The following is a 13,449-nucleotide window of genomic DNA, read 5'->3' as shown; positions in this document are numbered from 1 at the left end:
CAGGCAAGATGGATCTCTGATGTTGGACCTCAGAAACGTGGTTGCCCCTGGGGACAAGGGAAGTGCTGAAGGGGGAGGCAGGACCTGGGGGCACTTTCTGGGGCAATGTAAATGTCCTGGTTCTGTGCCACCCAACACAGCAGGCGCGAGCCGCAGGTAGCACAGAGCACCTGAAATCTGGCTAGTCTGAACTGAAATGTACTGTAAGTTTAAGTCACGCCCTGGTTTTCAAGGACGTGGGATGAGTGAAATGATATAAAATATCTCATTAACAAATTTTTACATTAATTACATGGTGAAGTAAGAGTTTGATTATATTACATTAAGTAAATATGTATGCCCTTAAAATTAATTTTACCTGTTTCTTTTTATTTTTTTAACAAGGGCTACTTGTTTTTAATGACCTGGGTGGCTCACATTATATTCCTATAGGACAGCCCTGCTGTAATCTCAATTTAGGTGTTGGCTCCATGGGGGAACACATTTACCAAAACTCATTAGAATATACCCAGAAGATCAGTGCATTTCCCTATATGTAAGTTATAGCTCCATGACAGAACAGATTTTAGTGAGCACCTACTACATGCCAGCAGACACTGTGTTAGGTGTTACTGATACTGTGCTGTCAAAAGAAAACAGACCCAGGACACCTGGGTGGCTCAGTTGATTAAGCTTCCAACTCTTGATTTTGGCTCAGATCGCGTGTGGTCTCAGGGTTGTGAGATCGAGCCCTACATCCATACTCAGCAGGGAGTCTGCGCCAGAGTCTCTCCTTCTCCCTCTGCCCCTCCCCCCACCACTCTCTAAGTAAACAAATCCGGAAAAGAAAAGAAAAAACCAGACCCACTCAGTCTAGTTAAAGAAACTGACTTTAAAAAATTGCTCTAAAGCATAATTTTATCTCATCTTCAAGCTTAGTGCTGTTGAGGCAGGAACTGCATTGGGGAATCTTTGTCACTGCCCAACACAGAGAGCGGTGCATGTCGGGTGCCCAGTGTATTCTGATGCACTGAGCTGGACTACTTACTGAACTGGCTAAAATTCACTTTCTAAAACAGGCAGGTAAATAGAGTCTGCCCAGAGAATGTGGCTGCCTTTCCACCGGACCAGCTAATATGTTACAGCTTTGGTCTCTTTGTAAAATTTCCAGGACAGAAGGATCCAGAGTCTATCACCATTCTTGGCTTGCTTTTTGGGATATAATCCTAGTCTAAATCATGGAGCCTTTTGGTTAAATACTCTGAACCTCTTGGGTAAACATTGTGAGGAGCAGGGTCATCAAAATTAATATTTTTAAAAAATATTTTTCTCATTCAAATTGGAGCATGTGTATATGGACTGCTTTTTCCCTCCAGAGAATTTTTTAAGGTAAAGTATGTTAGGAAATATCCACACAGAGCAGGTGCTCCCCGCTGGGTGGGTGCCCTCAGGTAAGGTGTTTAGGAAAGGTTTGTAAATAGGCATGAGCCGGATTTCTTTCCAGATCCGCAGGCCTTGTTAGCAGAGTTACTCCTTGTCTATTGGCTCAGAGCACTCTTTCCACTGTGCCCACTTCTGCGCATCTCGGGACAAAAGGGGAACCACTCACATGATCCCCGTTTGCTGATAAGGTTTTAAGGAAAGCCCCCACATGACTTGGTAGGAGGCACTTGGCTGTGTGGATCCGTTAGAGACCACTGAAGTGAAAATCCCACTTTGAGCAGCAGCAGGAAGAGCATCTGTATTAACTCGTTGTAGGGCTGTTACCGGCCTCTGCTCTGAGCTGAGCCCATGCAGGGTCCAGGAGTCCAGGAAACACATAGAAGGGTCAGGTCCCTGACCTCAAGAATCCCACAGTCCACTGGTGGAGTGGTAGGAGTATAATGAGCATAGTCACTGCCAAGCCACGGGTAAGAAGGGCCCAGAGAGACCATCTGGGGGGCATAAGGAAGGATGAGATTCAGTCCCACCTGGGGAAGGCTGAGCCACTCCTAGCTCTGTGCCGGGCACCATGCTGGGGTCAGGATCTATAAGGATGGCTTAGAACAGTCTCCTCCTCCCTTCATACACCTTCCCCTCCTCACAGCAGCCAGAGAGAAGGCTTAAAATCATGGATCAAATCATCTCACCCTGCTAGTTAAAAACTTTCCCTTTTTTTGCTTTGTTTTGTTTTTTTAAAGCACAAGGATAGGACCCATGGGCAGAAAGAGATGCTAATTAAAAACTTTCACTGACGGGGCACCTGGGTGGCTCAGTGGGTTAAGGCCTCTGCCTTCAGCTCGGGTCATGATTCCAGGGTGCTGGGATCGAGCCCCGAGTTGGGTTCTCTGCTCAACAGGGAGCCTGCCTCCCTCGGTCTCTCTCTCTGCTTGCCTCTGCCTACTTGTGATCTCTGTCTGTCAAATAAATAAATAAAATCCTAAAAAAAAGAAACTTTCAATGACATCCAATTATACTTAAAATATAGCTCCATTTCCTGACCTTATTGCATTGGTCAGCTATCGCTGTGTAACACACCACTAGCTACCGCAACAGGTACTGCCTCACAAACCCCAAAACACAGTGGCCTCAAATGACAATAACGTAGTATCACATGTCCGTGGGTCAGCTGGCTCAGATGATTTAGTCTGACTCTCTTCCACATGTCTTTTTTTTTTTTTAATTTTTTTTTAATGATTTTATTTATTTATTTGAGAGAGAGAGAGAGCATGAGAGGAGAGAGAGATCAGCGGGAGAAGCAGACTCCCCGCAGAGCAGGGAGTCCGATGCGGGACTCGATCCCAGGACTCCAGGATCATGACCTGAGCCGAAGGCAGCCGCCCAACCAACTGAGCCACCCAGGCGCCCCATCTTCCACATGTCTTTGAACTGAAAGGTCCACCTGGATGTGTTTTTTCCATGCAGATGGCAGAGTGCAAGAAAATAAGCAAAATATACAAACCCTTTCAAGGTCTCTGCTCAGAACTTCTGGACAAATATCACTGACCAGAGTAAATCACAGGGCCAAGCCCAAAGGTAAGGAGCAAGAAGGATATTCTGCCCACAGTGACTCCATGGCTAGGGTGTGGAAACAGGGAGGGATTAAGAATTAGAGCCAATAAGAGTGCCTGGGTGGCTTGGTCAGCTAAGTGTCTGCCTTTGGCTCAGATCATGATCGTGGGGTCCTGGGACTGAGTCCAGCATTGGGCTCCCTGGTCAGCGGGGAGCCTGCTTCTTCCTTTCCCCTGACCTCTCCTCCCTGCTTGTACTCTCTCTCACACATTGTCTCTCAAATAAATAATTACAAAGAAAGAAAGAAAGAAAAAAGAGAGAAAGAATTGGAGCCAATAATGCAAGCTATGATCTATCCTCTACGCTCATCTCCAGATTCACCTTGTACCACACCATTCTCTTTCTTCACTCCAACCACACTGGCCTTTTTCATTCCCTCATATACAGCAAGCTCTTTCCTGCCCCAGGACCTTTGCACAGTTCTCTCTGCCTAAGACGGTCTTTTCCTCATTTTTTGTGGGATGGTTTCTCTCATCCTTCTATTCTCCCTTTAATGTTACTTCCTTAAAGAGGCCTTTCACAGTTCCCAAATCAAGTGGGACCCACTCTTAGTGTTTGTCATGGTGTCCTTCGACACACCCTTCACAGTCCGGAGTGATCTATGGTTTTTTCATTGTTCATTGTCCATGTCCCCATGAGACCGTAAGCTCCACAGGGAAAGACAATGTGAGTTTTATTCACTGAACCACACGTCCTGAGCCTTGCACAGCCACTGGCACCTAACAGGTGCTTGGCTCACATTTGAGTGAATAAATGAGTTGCATTTGAGCTGGCCTTTGGAAGAGGGTTGGAATTTGAGATGCAGATGGCAGAAAAGGTGTTCCAAGCAGAAGCAGCAGCCTAGGTCAATGGTTCTCAAAGTGTGGCCCCCAGACCAGCAGCCTCAGCCCTTACCTGGGGAACTGTTAGAAATGCCCATTCCTAGGCCCCAACACAGCCCTCCTAAGCCGGGATCTCTAAGGATGGGGTCCAGCAATTTGCCTTTTTTAAAGATTTTATTTTTTTTATTTGACAGAGAGAGAGAGAGAGAGAGAGAGATCAAGCACAAGCAGGGGGAGCTGGAGAGGGAGAGAGAGAAGCAGACTCCCAGCTAAGCAGAGAGCCCGATGTGAGGCTTGATCCCAGGACCCTGGAATCACGACCCAAGCTGAAGGCAAACATTTAACCAACTGAGGCACCCAGATGCCCCAGCAACCTGCTTTGGATGATTCTGCTGCAGGCTGAAGTCTGAGAACTGCAGGCCTAAGCCAGAGGCCGGCACATTTTTGTTTTTTTCTTCTGTAAAGGACGAGACAGTAAATATTTTAGGCTCTGCAGGTCAGACAGTCTCTGTTGTAACTGCCCATCTCTGCTGTCGCAGCAGGAAAGCAGCCACGGACAATGTGCAAGTGCATGGGCGTGGCCGTGTGCCAACCAAACATTATTTACAAAAACAGGCGGATCTGCCTCGCGGGGCTGTTCTCTGCTGGCTCCTGGCCCAAGCAAAAATATTGACTATGTCCCAACGCACATTACTGAAGCTCATGTTTCGCATCTTCAACCAAAGAAATGAAAAATTCAGAGCTAAACAAATTTCTTTTCTATAAACATTCCGTCTATTCAACAAGTCAGTGCCTTCCTGCACCAGGCGTTCACAGTACGACGGTGAAGAGGACTCGTCCACGGTCTTCCATAAAGGGAATTCGGAGCCGGCAACTTTATACGTGCTGTCCTTTTCATTCCTCACAAAAACCCCACCAGGGCGCCTCAGTGGGTTAAGTCTCTGCCTTTGGCTCAATCATGATCCCAGAGTCCTGGGATCGAGTCCTGCATCGGGCTCTCTGCTCAGCGGGGAGCCTGCTTCCTCCTCTCTCTCTCTCTGCCTGCCTCTCTGCCTGCTTGTGATCTCTGTCTGTCAAATAAATAAATAAAATCTTTAAAAAAAAAAAAAAAAAAGCCCCACCAGGTGGTGGTATGCTCCCCATCAGACAGTCAAGGAAACTGAGGATAGGGGTGGTTGGGCAAAGTGACTTCTCTGTGGCCACCCAGCCAGGAACCAGCAGCCCGGGGATTCAGACTCTGAACTAGGACTGTGTCTCTCTCCCAAGGGGTGGATCCCACAGTCAATCCAGAGGGACTGGACCTGTTTTTTAAAGCCGCCTGATTGCCTGACCAGCATCCTCCCCCCACTCCCTCCACTCCCGCTCCTGCCACCAGCACCTGCTCCTTCTGCCCTCAGGAAATCCGCTTGTCCCATCTGCCGACAGAGCCGCAAAATGCATCCAAACGAAATTGCCGAGATAAATCACAACTTTGCCGTGTGCCGGGTACCTCTTCTCCAACGCAACCTGCGGATCCTGGGGGATGGGGAGTGTTGCTATTATTCAATAACATGCAAAGTAATTTTTTAGGAAGAATGCACTTTTTTGGATGAACACTGATTGAATCCCATCTTCCTGACCAGAGAGTTAAATCAAGCCTTTCAGACAGGTGATTGAAACGATGCTAGAAGTCGATTTGGTTTCGCTCAAACTCACCCTTGTGAGAAGTGAGCTAAGAGCTTCCCCACTATCTCAAGAATCATCAAATTAAGGAGCTGGAGCTGACTCCAGAGACGCGGGTTCAGCCCCAGTCTCTGCTGGCAGCCAGCGCAAAAGAAGCAGGGTCCCCAGGGGACCAGGAACCACGGACTCCCACCTCTTAGGTCTCGCCTTCCAGCCAATCGAATGCCTTCTGCTGCAGGGGAGCTTTGCAGGAAGAAATTCATGCATTTTTCTGCAGGAACTGGGACATAGAAGTGGCCATGGCTTGGGGGAAGACACCGGGCTGTGCACGCACCTTGCCAGCAAAGTGCCCAGCCCCTGGGGAGGCAGCTTGTGCAGGGCAAACACTGGGGGACAAGGTGGGGGGGTGCACTTGCTCACTCCTCCTGTCCCTTCCCGGCCCATCTGAGACCTGGTCCCAGAGAATCACTCCCTGAGAAGGCTCTGGTGCCCCCAGAAAGGCAGAAACAAAGAGCCTACCAAAATGCTGGGGGCATTCCAAATTATCCTTTTCCAGCGTGGGCTCCTGGGGGCAGCCAACATTCCCCCATCAGGCTCTTCACGGATCCATCACGTGTTTTATCTCCAGAGTCTCCGCCTGGCAGTCACACTTTCTCTCCTCCCGCTTGGCCCCTCCCCAGGGCCACTTCTTCCTCTTCCCCAAAGACAATGTCAGAAGAGTTTGCAGATTAAACACAAACCGCAAACCATCAGAACGCCATCAGCCATCAGCATAGCTGAGCTGGAAGCCTCCCACTGGCCTTCCACCATCACAGATCCCACGACAAAGACACTTTCCCAGCCAGGTCAGGGGACAGGTGGGCAAAGCCTGAACGGTGGCCTGAAGGCCCTGGGAGGGAGCCTCCTCAGAAGGCAGTGACCGTTACCCTGGGAGCCTCCAACACTGTCACTTGAGAGTAGCTGGGGTTCCTGAGGAGCAAGCGGCCACAGGCTTAGAAGGTGTCCCGCCTCCCTGGGGACTGGCCTCTCCGCACCCACCCACCTTGGCCTGGTCTGTGACATAGGTGTGGCCAGGAGCCAGGGCCCACAGCTGACCATGACAGGCAAAAGCACAGCCACTGTTCCTCCCAAAACTGGATTAACCAAAGGAGAGGCGGGTGTGGGGTCTGGCCATCCCATGGGTTGCAGAGAATGGGAGTAACTGCGAAGCACCTACCCGGAAGGGGTTGAGCCCTTTGGAGATAACTCCAAAACCCTAGTAGAGGGAGAGGGAGGGATGGAAAAGGAACTTCTTGGAAAGGGCCTTGAGCCAGAGCTCAGGCTAGACATTGAACCGAGGGAGGATGCCATCTGGGGAGACAAAGGGATGTTGGCACCAGCCTGGACCCGGGGGGCCTGAGAGCCTGTGAGCTCGAGAAGGCAAGATACTAGCCGACCTTCGGGTGGGAGCAAGCTTCTCGCTGCCAGTCAGAAAGCCAGGTCTCCAGCCCCACCAGTCAGCCACCTCACAGCTCTTCCCACCCCAGTCTCAGTCTCCTCATCAGTAAAATGGGCACAAGGAGACCATCGCCAAAGCACCTCCCCATATGTTCTCTGTGATTGCCTCACCTGTAGCAGCTGGTGTCTTGATAGAACTCCAGCCTAGGCAGAATGTTCTGGGGCGCTCGGAAGGCAAAGCAAGGAGTAAGAGTGTGCTGTTGACCTAGGGAGTCCTCAAGAGGAAGATGGAGAGGATATTAGAGACACAAGAACACGCACGGAGACCTGGTGGGAACAGGGAAGCTGACCTGCTGGGGGAGGGGGCAAGAGGAGGGGGTACGGCCAAGCAGCCATGTCCCATTCCCACCCTCTGGTCTGAACACCCATTCTAAACCCAGTCATCCCTCATTGTCCTATTTTGCTACAACCCCTTCTTTTCCCTCATGACACCCATCCTGACTTATGTTCTTTTTATTTATTTACAGGCCAAACACTTACAGAGCACTTGGATGGGCCAAGCACTATTCTAAGTGCTTTACGCATAGTAACTCACTTAATCCTCCCAACAACCCTATAAAAGTCATGCTGTTGTTAATCCCATTTGACAGATGAGAAAACTGAGACACAGACCAAGGAACTGGCCAAGATCAGCATAGCTCGTAAGCAGCAAAGCTAGGACTTGAACCCACATGCTTCCTAAGGACGGGCTTAGGTCCATTTCATTCATTTGTGTTTATTATCTAGCACATAGTAGGTGCTCAATAAATTCATAAAATCTACTAGGGAGTGAAAGGACCCAAGAAGGCTGACGTGGACTCAAACTGCCACCGGAGACCACTAGGAACAGGCGGGGTCCAACGTGCCCTGAGCTGGGGTCCCAGAGTCAGGCTTGAACCCTCACTGTGGGAACAGGAGCCTCTGCCTTCCCATGGCTTCTCCTGCCCCCTCCGCCTCTGTGGTTGGAGACTGCAATTAATTATGCCGTGTAATTAGATAAAGAATATTCATTTTTCATTAATGACAGTAAACTCTTGCTCTGTGGCGGAGTTCCTTATGTTTTAATTAAGCGGGGCTCCTGAAAGCCGCGTGGCTCCTTTGCGAGTGCTCCCTCTTATAATGAACAGTCACTTAGAATTTTAAGAAGTGAAGGAATCCTTCCCCAAGTTAATTACCTCAAAATTAGCTTAATCACAGCTCATTTAAACTTATCTAAACAACAGCGCAAGGAGTTTCAGGAAATAGAGGTTCTGACTTGGCTTGTTAGCGTCACAAAAAGTCATAATAACATGAATGTCCCTCCGCAGGGTAGCAGTGACCCTTGCTCCATTGGCTGAGGTCTGCTCAGAGCCAGAGCAATCACAGCGTCAGAGGACTGAACCAGGAGTGGGGACATCTGGCTTCTTCCACCACCAATGGCACATCTGCGGCCACCATAGTTCCTGGAGGTCGTGGGGTGCCGAGGACCCCTCTCTTGCCTGCTCTCGGAGGGAGGACAAAGCACCAGGCCCAGGGCCTAGACTGCCCCTCCCACCCCAGAAACCCCACACACACCTCCCATCACTCTCCAGCCTGGTCATACCTGGCTTGCGGCCACTTACAGCCTCTCTCTACTGGGCATGTTCAGACCAGAGCGTCTGTGCAGAGGAGGTGATCAGGCTCTGGAGAAGGGTAGGCTCTGGGGGCCAGAAATTCCATCCGCAACTCTCTGCAGGCATGTCTCCCGCCAGGCATAATGCCTGGCACCCCATGGGTGCTCAGTGTGCATTTATGGAGTGAATGACCAGCTGCATGGCCCCAAGCAGAGCTAGCAGAGCTAAGACCAATTACAAAACTGCTAGAGATTCACTCCCTACAGAAACAGGATCATCTTCCAAGAAAGGCAGGCTGGGCTGTCTCCAAAGAACATTCATGGAAGCCTCACTGTGCACCCAGCACTGGGCTGAGTCCCACCTGTCAAGCATCTCATTTAATCTTCTCATCAGCCCTGAAGCTTAAGGACGGTTTTTTTTGTTTGTTTGTTTGTTTGTTTTTTAAGATTTTATTTATTTGAGAGAGAGACAGAGAGCATGAGCAAGGGGAGGAGGCAGAGGGAGAGGGAGAAGCTCCGCAGGGAGCCTGGTGTGGGGCTCCATCCCAGGACCCTGAGATCATGACCTGAGCCGAAGGCAGATGCTTAACCCACTGAGCCACCCAGGCGCCCCATAAGGGCGATTAGTATCCTCTTGTCACAGGTGGGAAACCTGGCACAAAAAGGTGACAGAATTTGCCCAAGGTCACATCAGTAATAAATGGAGGCAGTAAACACAGACATTTGGGCTCCAAAGCCCCTCTAAGAAGGAGTCAACCCAGGCTGAGGGTATGTTAAGCAGAGGGAGGAGGACCACAGGTATGAGGACGCTCCAGAGGGGAGCCCTGGGTTGGCCTGGAAAAGAGAGGAGACGGGGTAACTCCTGGCCCCCTGCGTGTTGCAGGCTGGAAGGTTCCGGGGCCTCAGGCATTTCCACCTGCCCCTTGGACACCACAATGTTTAACCCAATACCGTGATTTGGAAGGGTGACAGGAGCAAGCCCAGCAGAGATGCCTGGGCCCCCTCTGGCCTCGTTCCTTCCCCACCCCGCACCCCGCCCCCACCCAGAGGGCAGGGACTGGGCAGGTGGGGAGGAGGTGGCAGCTCCCCCTCCTGGTAGAGCAGCTTGGGACTTCTGAGTGAAGGAGGCTGGGAAATCGTTTATCTGCATCCTCTGTTCCACACAATTGGCTTTCCTTTGCCAACTCCCTGTTGGAGTGGGAATGCTCTAAAAGCCTGGAAGGGGCGTCAAGCCATCATAAAAGACTTCCAAAAATAAGAAGCCCCCTCCCTGCTGTAGAGATAAACAGCTCTGGCAGCCAGTGCTCCCTGCTCCTCCTGCCCAATCCTGGGTCACCCTGACTCCTCCAAAGGACCCTACTGCTCCTGGCAAGGGGCCAGAACTTCCCAGCCACTACCTGTCCCCTCTTCCATCTCCCCCTTCTCCAGGAGAGGTGGCACCACTGTAATTCCAGCTGTCACTGCCCTAATTACACCCCATAGCCCTCCCGCCAGCACCATGAGCCCCAAACTGCCTGCATAATGGGCTTCTTTTTTTTTTTTAAAGACACTCTCTCCTTTTCACAGCTGCCTTTTGAAGGCGAACAATCTCACACAATGTCGCTTAATGACAGCGCAGCTCCACGATTCCCAGCCCCCAGGCCCCCAGCCCTCTTCCTCCCTCCCTCCCTCTCTCTCTCTCTCCCTCTTCCTCACTCTCTCTCTCCTTTTTTTTTTTTTACATGATAATCATCATAATTGTCATAATCACCCTGGAGTTAAAAGAAGGTACCTGGGACATTTCAATCAATCACAAAGTGACCAAGTAAAAGGTCAGAATGGTCTGTGCAGGAACGAGGCTGGCGGGGAGGAAGACAGATACACAATCACACACGCGCGAGTGCACGCACAGCACACCACATGGTGCACACACCACGTGCCAGGCCCAGAAGGCTGACGACACGGGAGTCGGAGACCGGTACAATTTCCTCTCGGTGCCTCAGAACAAAGAGCAAGGTCAGATCCTCTGGGAGAGGCCCAAAGGCCCCATCGACCCCCAGCCTCATCTAGAGCCAACAGCTCTCTCTCCAGCCCCAAAACACACCACAGGGACCTCAGAGAAGAGCCCAAGAATGCAGGGACAAGGACAGTGAGTTTGGGTCCCTCTTTAATCTCTCAAATCCTCCCCACACTCATCTGGAAAATGAAATAGCAAACCTACCCACCATAAGCTTCTGTGAGAACAAAATGCTCTGATTACAGTATCTAAAATAACCTCTCTCCAGGTTCCTCTCAATCCGATATATTTATTCCCTTCACAACGTCTACAACATTCTGAAAATACGTAAATATATGTAATTGGCTTATGCACCCCTCCTCCCCATCCCGGCTCTCAGGTCCTCAAGGGCAGCTTTATCCACAGGGAGAAGGTACAAGGTTTAGAAGCACAGGCTCCACAACTGAACCTGCCGAGTTCAAATCCCGGCTCCACCACCTACTGGCTGTATGACCTAGCATAAATTAATCAGCCTCTCTGGGTCTCACATTTTGACATCTGTGAAGTGGGAATAATAGTACTTGCCTTCAGGATTGTTGCAAGGATTAAATAATATATTGAACCTAGGGAGCTTAGAACGGTGCTGGCTTATAGGAAGGGCTATGCCGGATGTTGTGTAGACACTATGATGAGTGGAAAACACACATACATTCCTTAGCACTAAGAGTTAGTCTGGGTCAGAATTCCATACGTTTTGGCTATTATTACCGTCTTCACGACCTTTATTACTACCACCAGGTACCTTAAGGACGGCTGTCCCCATTGCTCAGATGAGGTGTTGAGGCCAGGAACGGCTGTCCAGGAAATTTCTCCCCTCCTCCCGGATCGGGGCAGTCAGGACCCACTCAGGTCCTCTCCCAGCCTCGGCACGTCCCCACTCAGGTGGGCAGAGCAGCTGGTTCTAGAGGTGTTTAATAAACAGACACAACAGGGTCTGCTCGAGCTGCCCCTCACCCGCCAAAGCCTCACCCGCCAAAGCCTCGAGTCAAATCTGCTTCTGATGTGTTGTGGCCGCCTAGGAGCAGGCTCTGTGATGGCAAGGCTGAGCCATCTGCCACCAGCCTGGGGCTGTCGGGAGGGAGCCAGAGCTAGTGAGGAGCAGCCAGGCAGGATGTGAAAGGGCTTTGCCCCATCGTGCAGGGGCTAGCTGTCTCTCCAGCAGAGGCGGGGTGGGAGGAAGGGCTCAGACACCACCCATCGGCCACCACCCACCTGTTGGACACTGCTGGCCCCAGTGCCCGACTCAGTGAAGCAGGAGCTGGCAGCCCCACATGGGAAAGAGTGGAAGCCAACCCCAAGGTTCAGACGAAGGGGTCAGACCCTGAGCCAGACCCTTGTACCAGAACAGACGGGAAAGTTCTAGGTGGTTGGAGCAAAACATGCAAACCATAAGCCCCATCTAATAAAAACCAACAGATCAGCTGAAATCAGATAAGGTCAGGGTGTGATTAAATCTTCCGAAGCCCTAAAAAATGAAAAGATTTTGCTACCATTCTCTTCTCCCACTACAAAATTCAAAATAAAATGTGATTTTTGGAAATGACATAAAATCTACAGGAATTACAAAGGCAACACGCGGAGTGGTTAGGGTCAGGGGCTCTGGCACCAGGCTGCCTGGGTTAAAGTCTGACCTCAGGCATATTATTTGAATTCTCTGTACCTCAGTTTCCTCTTTTTGAAGTAGAAGGGACAACCACTTCTTAAATCGGTCCTGAGGATTAAGGGGATAATATACTTAGACCAAAGCCTGTCAAAGAGTGATTCCCCTTTAAAGGCCGCTATTATTATGCTTTTTGAAATTAAAATATCTGCCTTCCTGGCTTTTTTGGATTACAAAATTCCAGACGGGCTTCAGCGAACCTTCAGAAGTGTTACCCTTGGCGATGTCCCTGCTTGCGGCTGCCCTTAGCAGGTGCTCAGGCGTGCCCACGGAGGACTCCCCCCAGCCCCACGGCAGCACCACGATGCTTGGGGCCAGCAGCTGGCCTGGTGCCAGAACCGGGGCTACAAGGGGCTGGGGCATATGGAGCATCAGCAGGTCCCCTGGGGCCCAGGGTCAGTGTCCAGTCGCTGATCAGAGGCAAGGAGCAGTGGGAGCGAAGCTGTTCCTGGACGAGCTTCAACGCCAGGCAGTTTCCCTTGCTGGGGTGCAGTGGGGGTCCGTTTCCCAGGACAGAGCTCAGGAGCACTGACAAAAAGGGTAGGACTCCGAGTGCCCCAGAGGTGCTCAGCTTCAATCCCTCCTGGTGGGGAGCAGGGCTGGCAGAGTCCAGGGGGGCGGGGCAAGCCACAGCCATAAAAGAGAGAAAGAGCCTCTGTTCTCCACCTTCCTCCTGGGTCCTCTTCAGAGCAGCCGATAAAACACAGGGGACTTAGCTCTGTCTTGAAGTGCAGAGAAAATCAGATTTTTATAGTCACTCTTGGATTGGTATAGTAATTAAGCACTCAAAAGGAGAGATATCTGCTGAGAACAGCTTCTGGGTTGTCTGCCCAGCCAGCTCTGTCTCTAGAAACTGCTCTTTGCCGCCTGTCATCAGGCTGCAGCTGGGGGCTTCCAGCAGCCCTGTGGGTCTCCCTCCTCCAGCCACAAGCTGGTGTTGGGGAGCTGGGGGGCCCTGCCAGGGCCATTGAGAGTCATTCTCCAAAAACCAGAATTTGGAGCCAAGGGACATTCAGCTCCTTCCAAGGCATTTGGCATCACTCCATGTAACCCCCAGAGCTGCGGGAGCTGAGATCTCTGCCATGGGGACCTCGAGAGACAGCGGAAGCTGGTCTGCCGAGGAAGAAAAAAGCAAGACAGAGATGGGATGATTTGCAGCAAGGAACAGAGACTA

The 13,449-nt window shown here is 50.9% G+C and overlaps 1 long non-coding RNA gene across 2 annotated transcripts in view; it reads right to left on the bottom strand.

Moving 5' to 3' along the window:
• Positions 1-4,866: 4,866 nt before the first annotated feature.
• LOC125098311 (uncharacterized) overlaps positions 4,867-13,449 on the bottom strand; it is a 36,335-nt gene continuing 27,752 nt past the window's right edge. For both annotated transcript variants that reach the window (XR_007126797.1, XR_007126796.1), the window contains 4 exons: positions 7,122-7,215; positions 6,033-6,207; positions 5,230-5,366; positions 4,867-4,921 (listed from right to left, as the gene is read on the bottom strand). This is a non-coding gene — a long non-coding RNA (uncharacterized LOC125098311). The remainder of the gene's footprint in view (positions 4,922-5,229; positions 5,367-6,032; positions 6,208-7,121; positions 7,216-13,449) is intronic.

The sequence above is a fragment of the Lutra lutra genome, chromosome 4 (genome assembly GCF_902655055.1).
Source record: "Lutra lutra chromosome 4, mLutLut1.2, whole genome shotgun sequence".
NCBI lineage: Eukaryota > Metazoa > Chordata > Mammalia > Carnivora > Mustelidae > Lutra > Lutra lutra.
The sequence above is the reverse complement of the archived record's forward strand: the minus strand, read 5'-3'. Positions and strand labels throughout refer to the sequence as shown.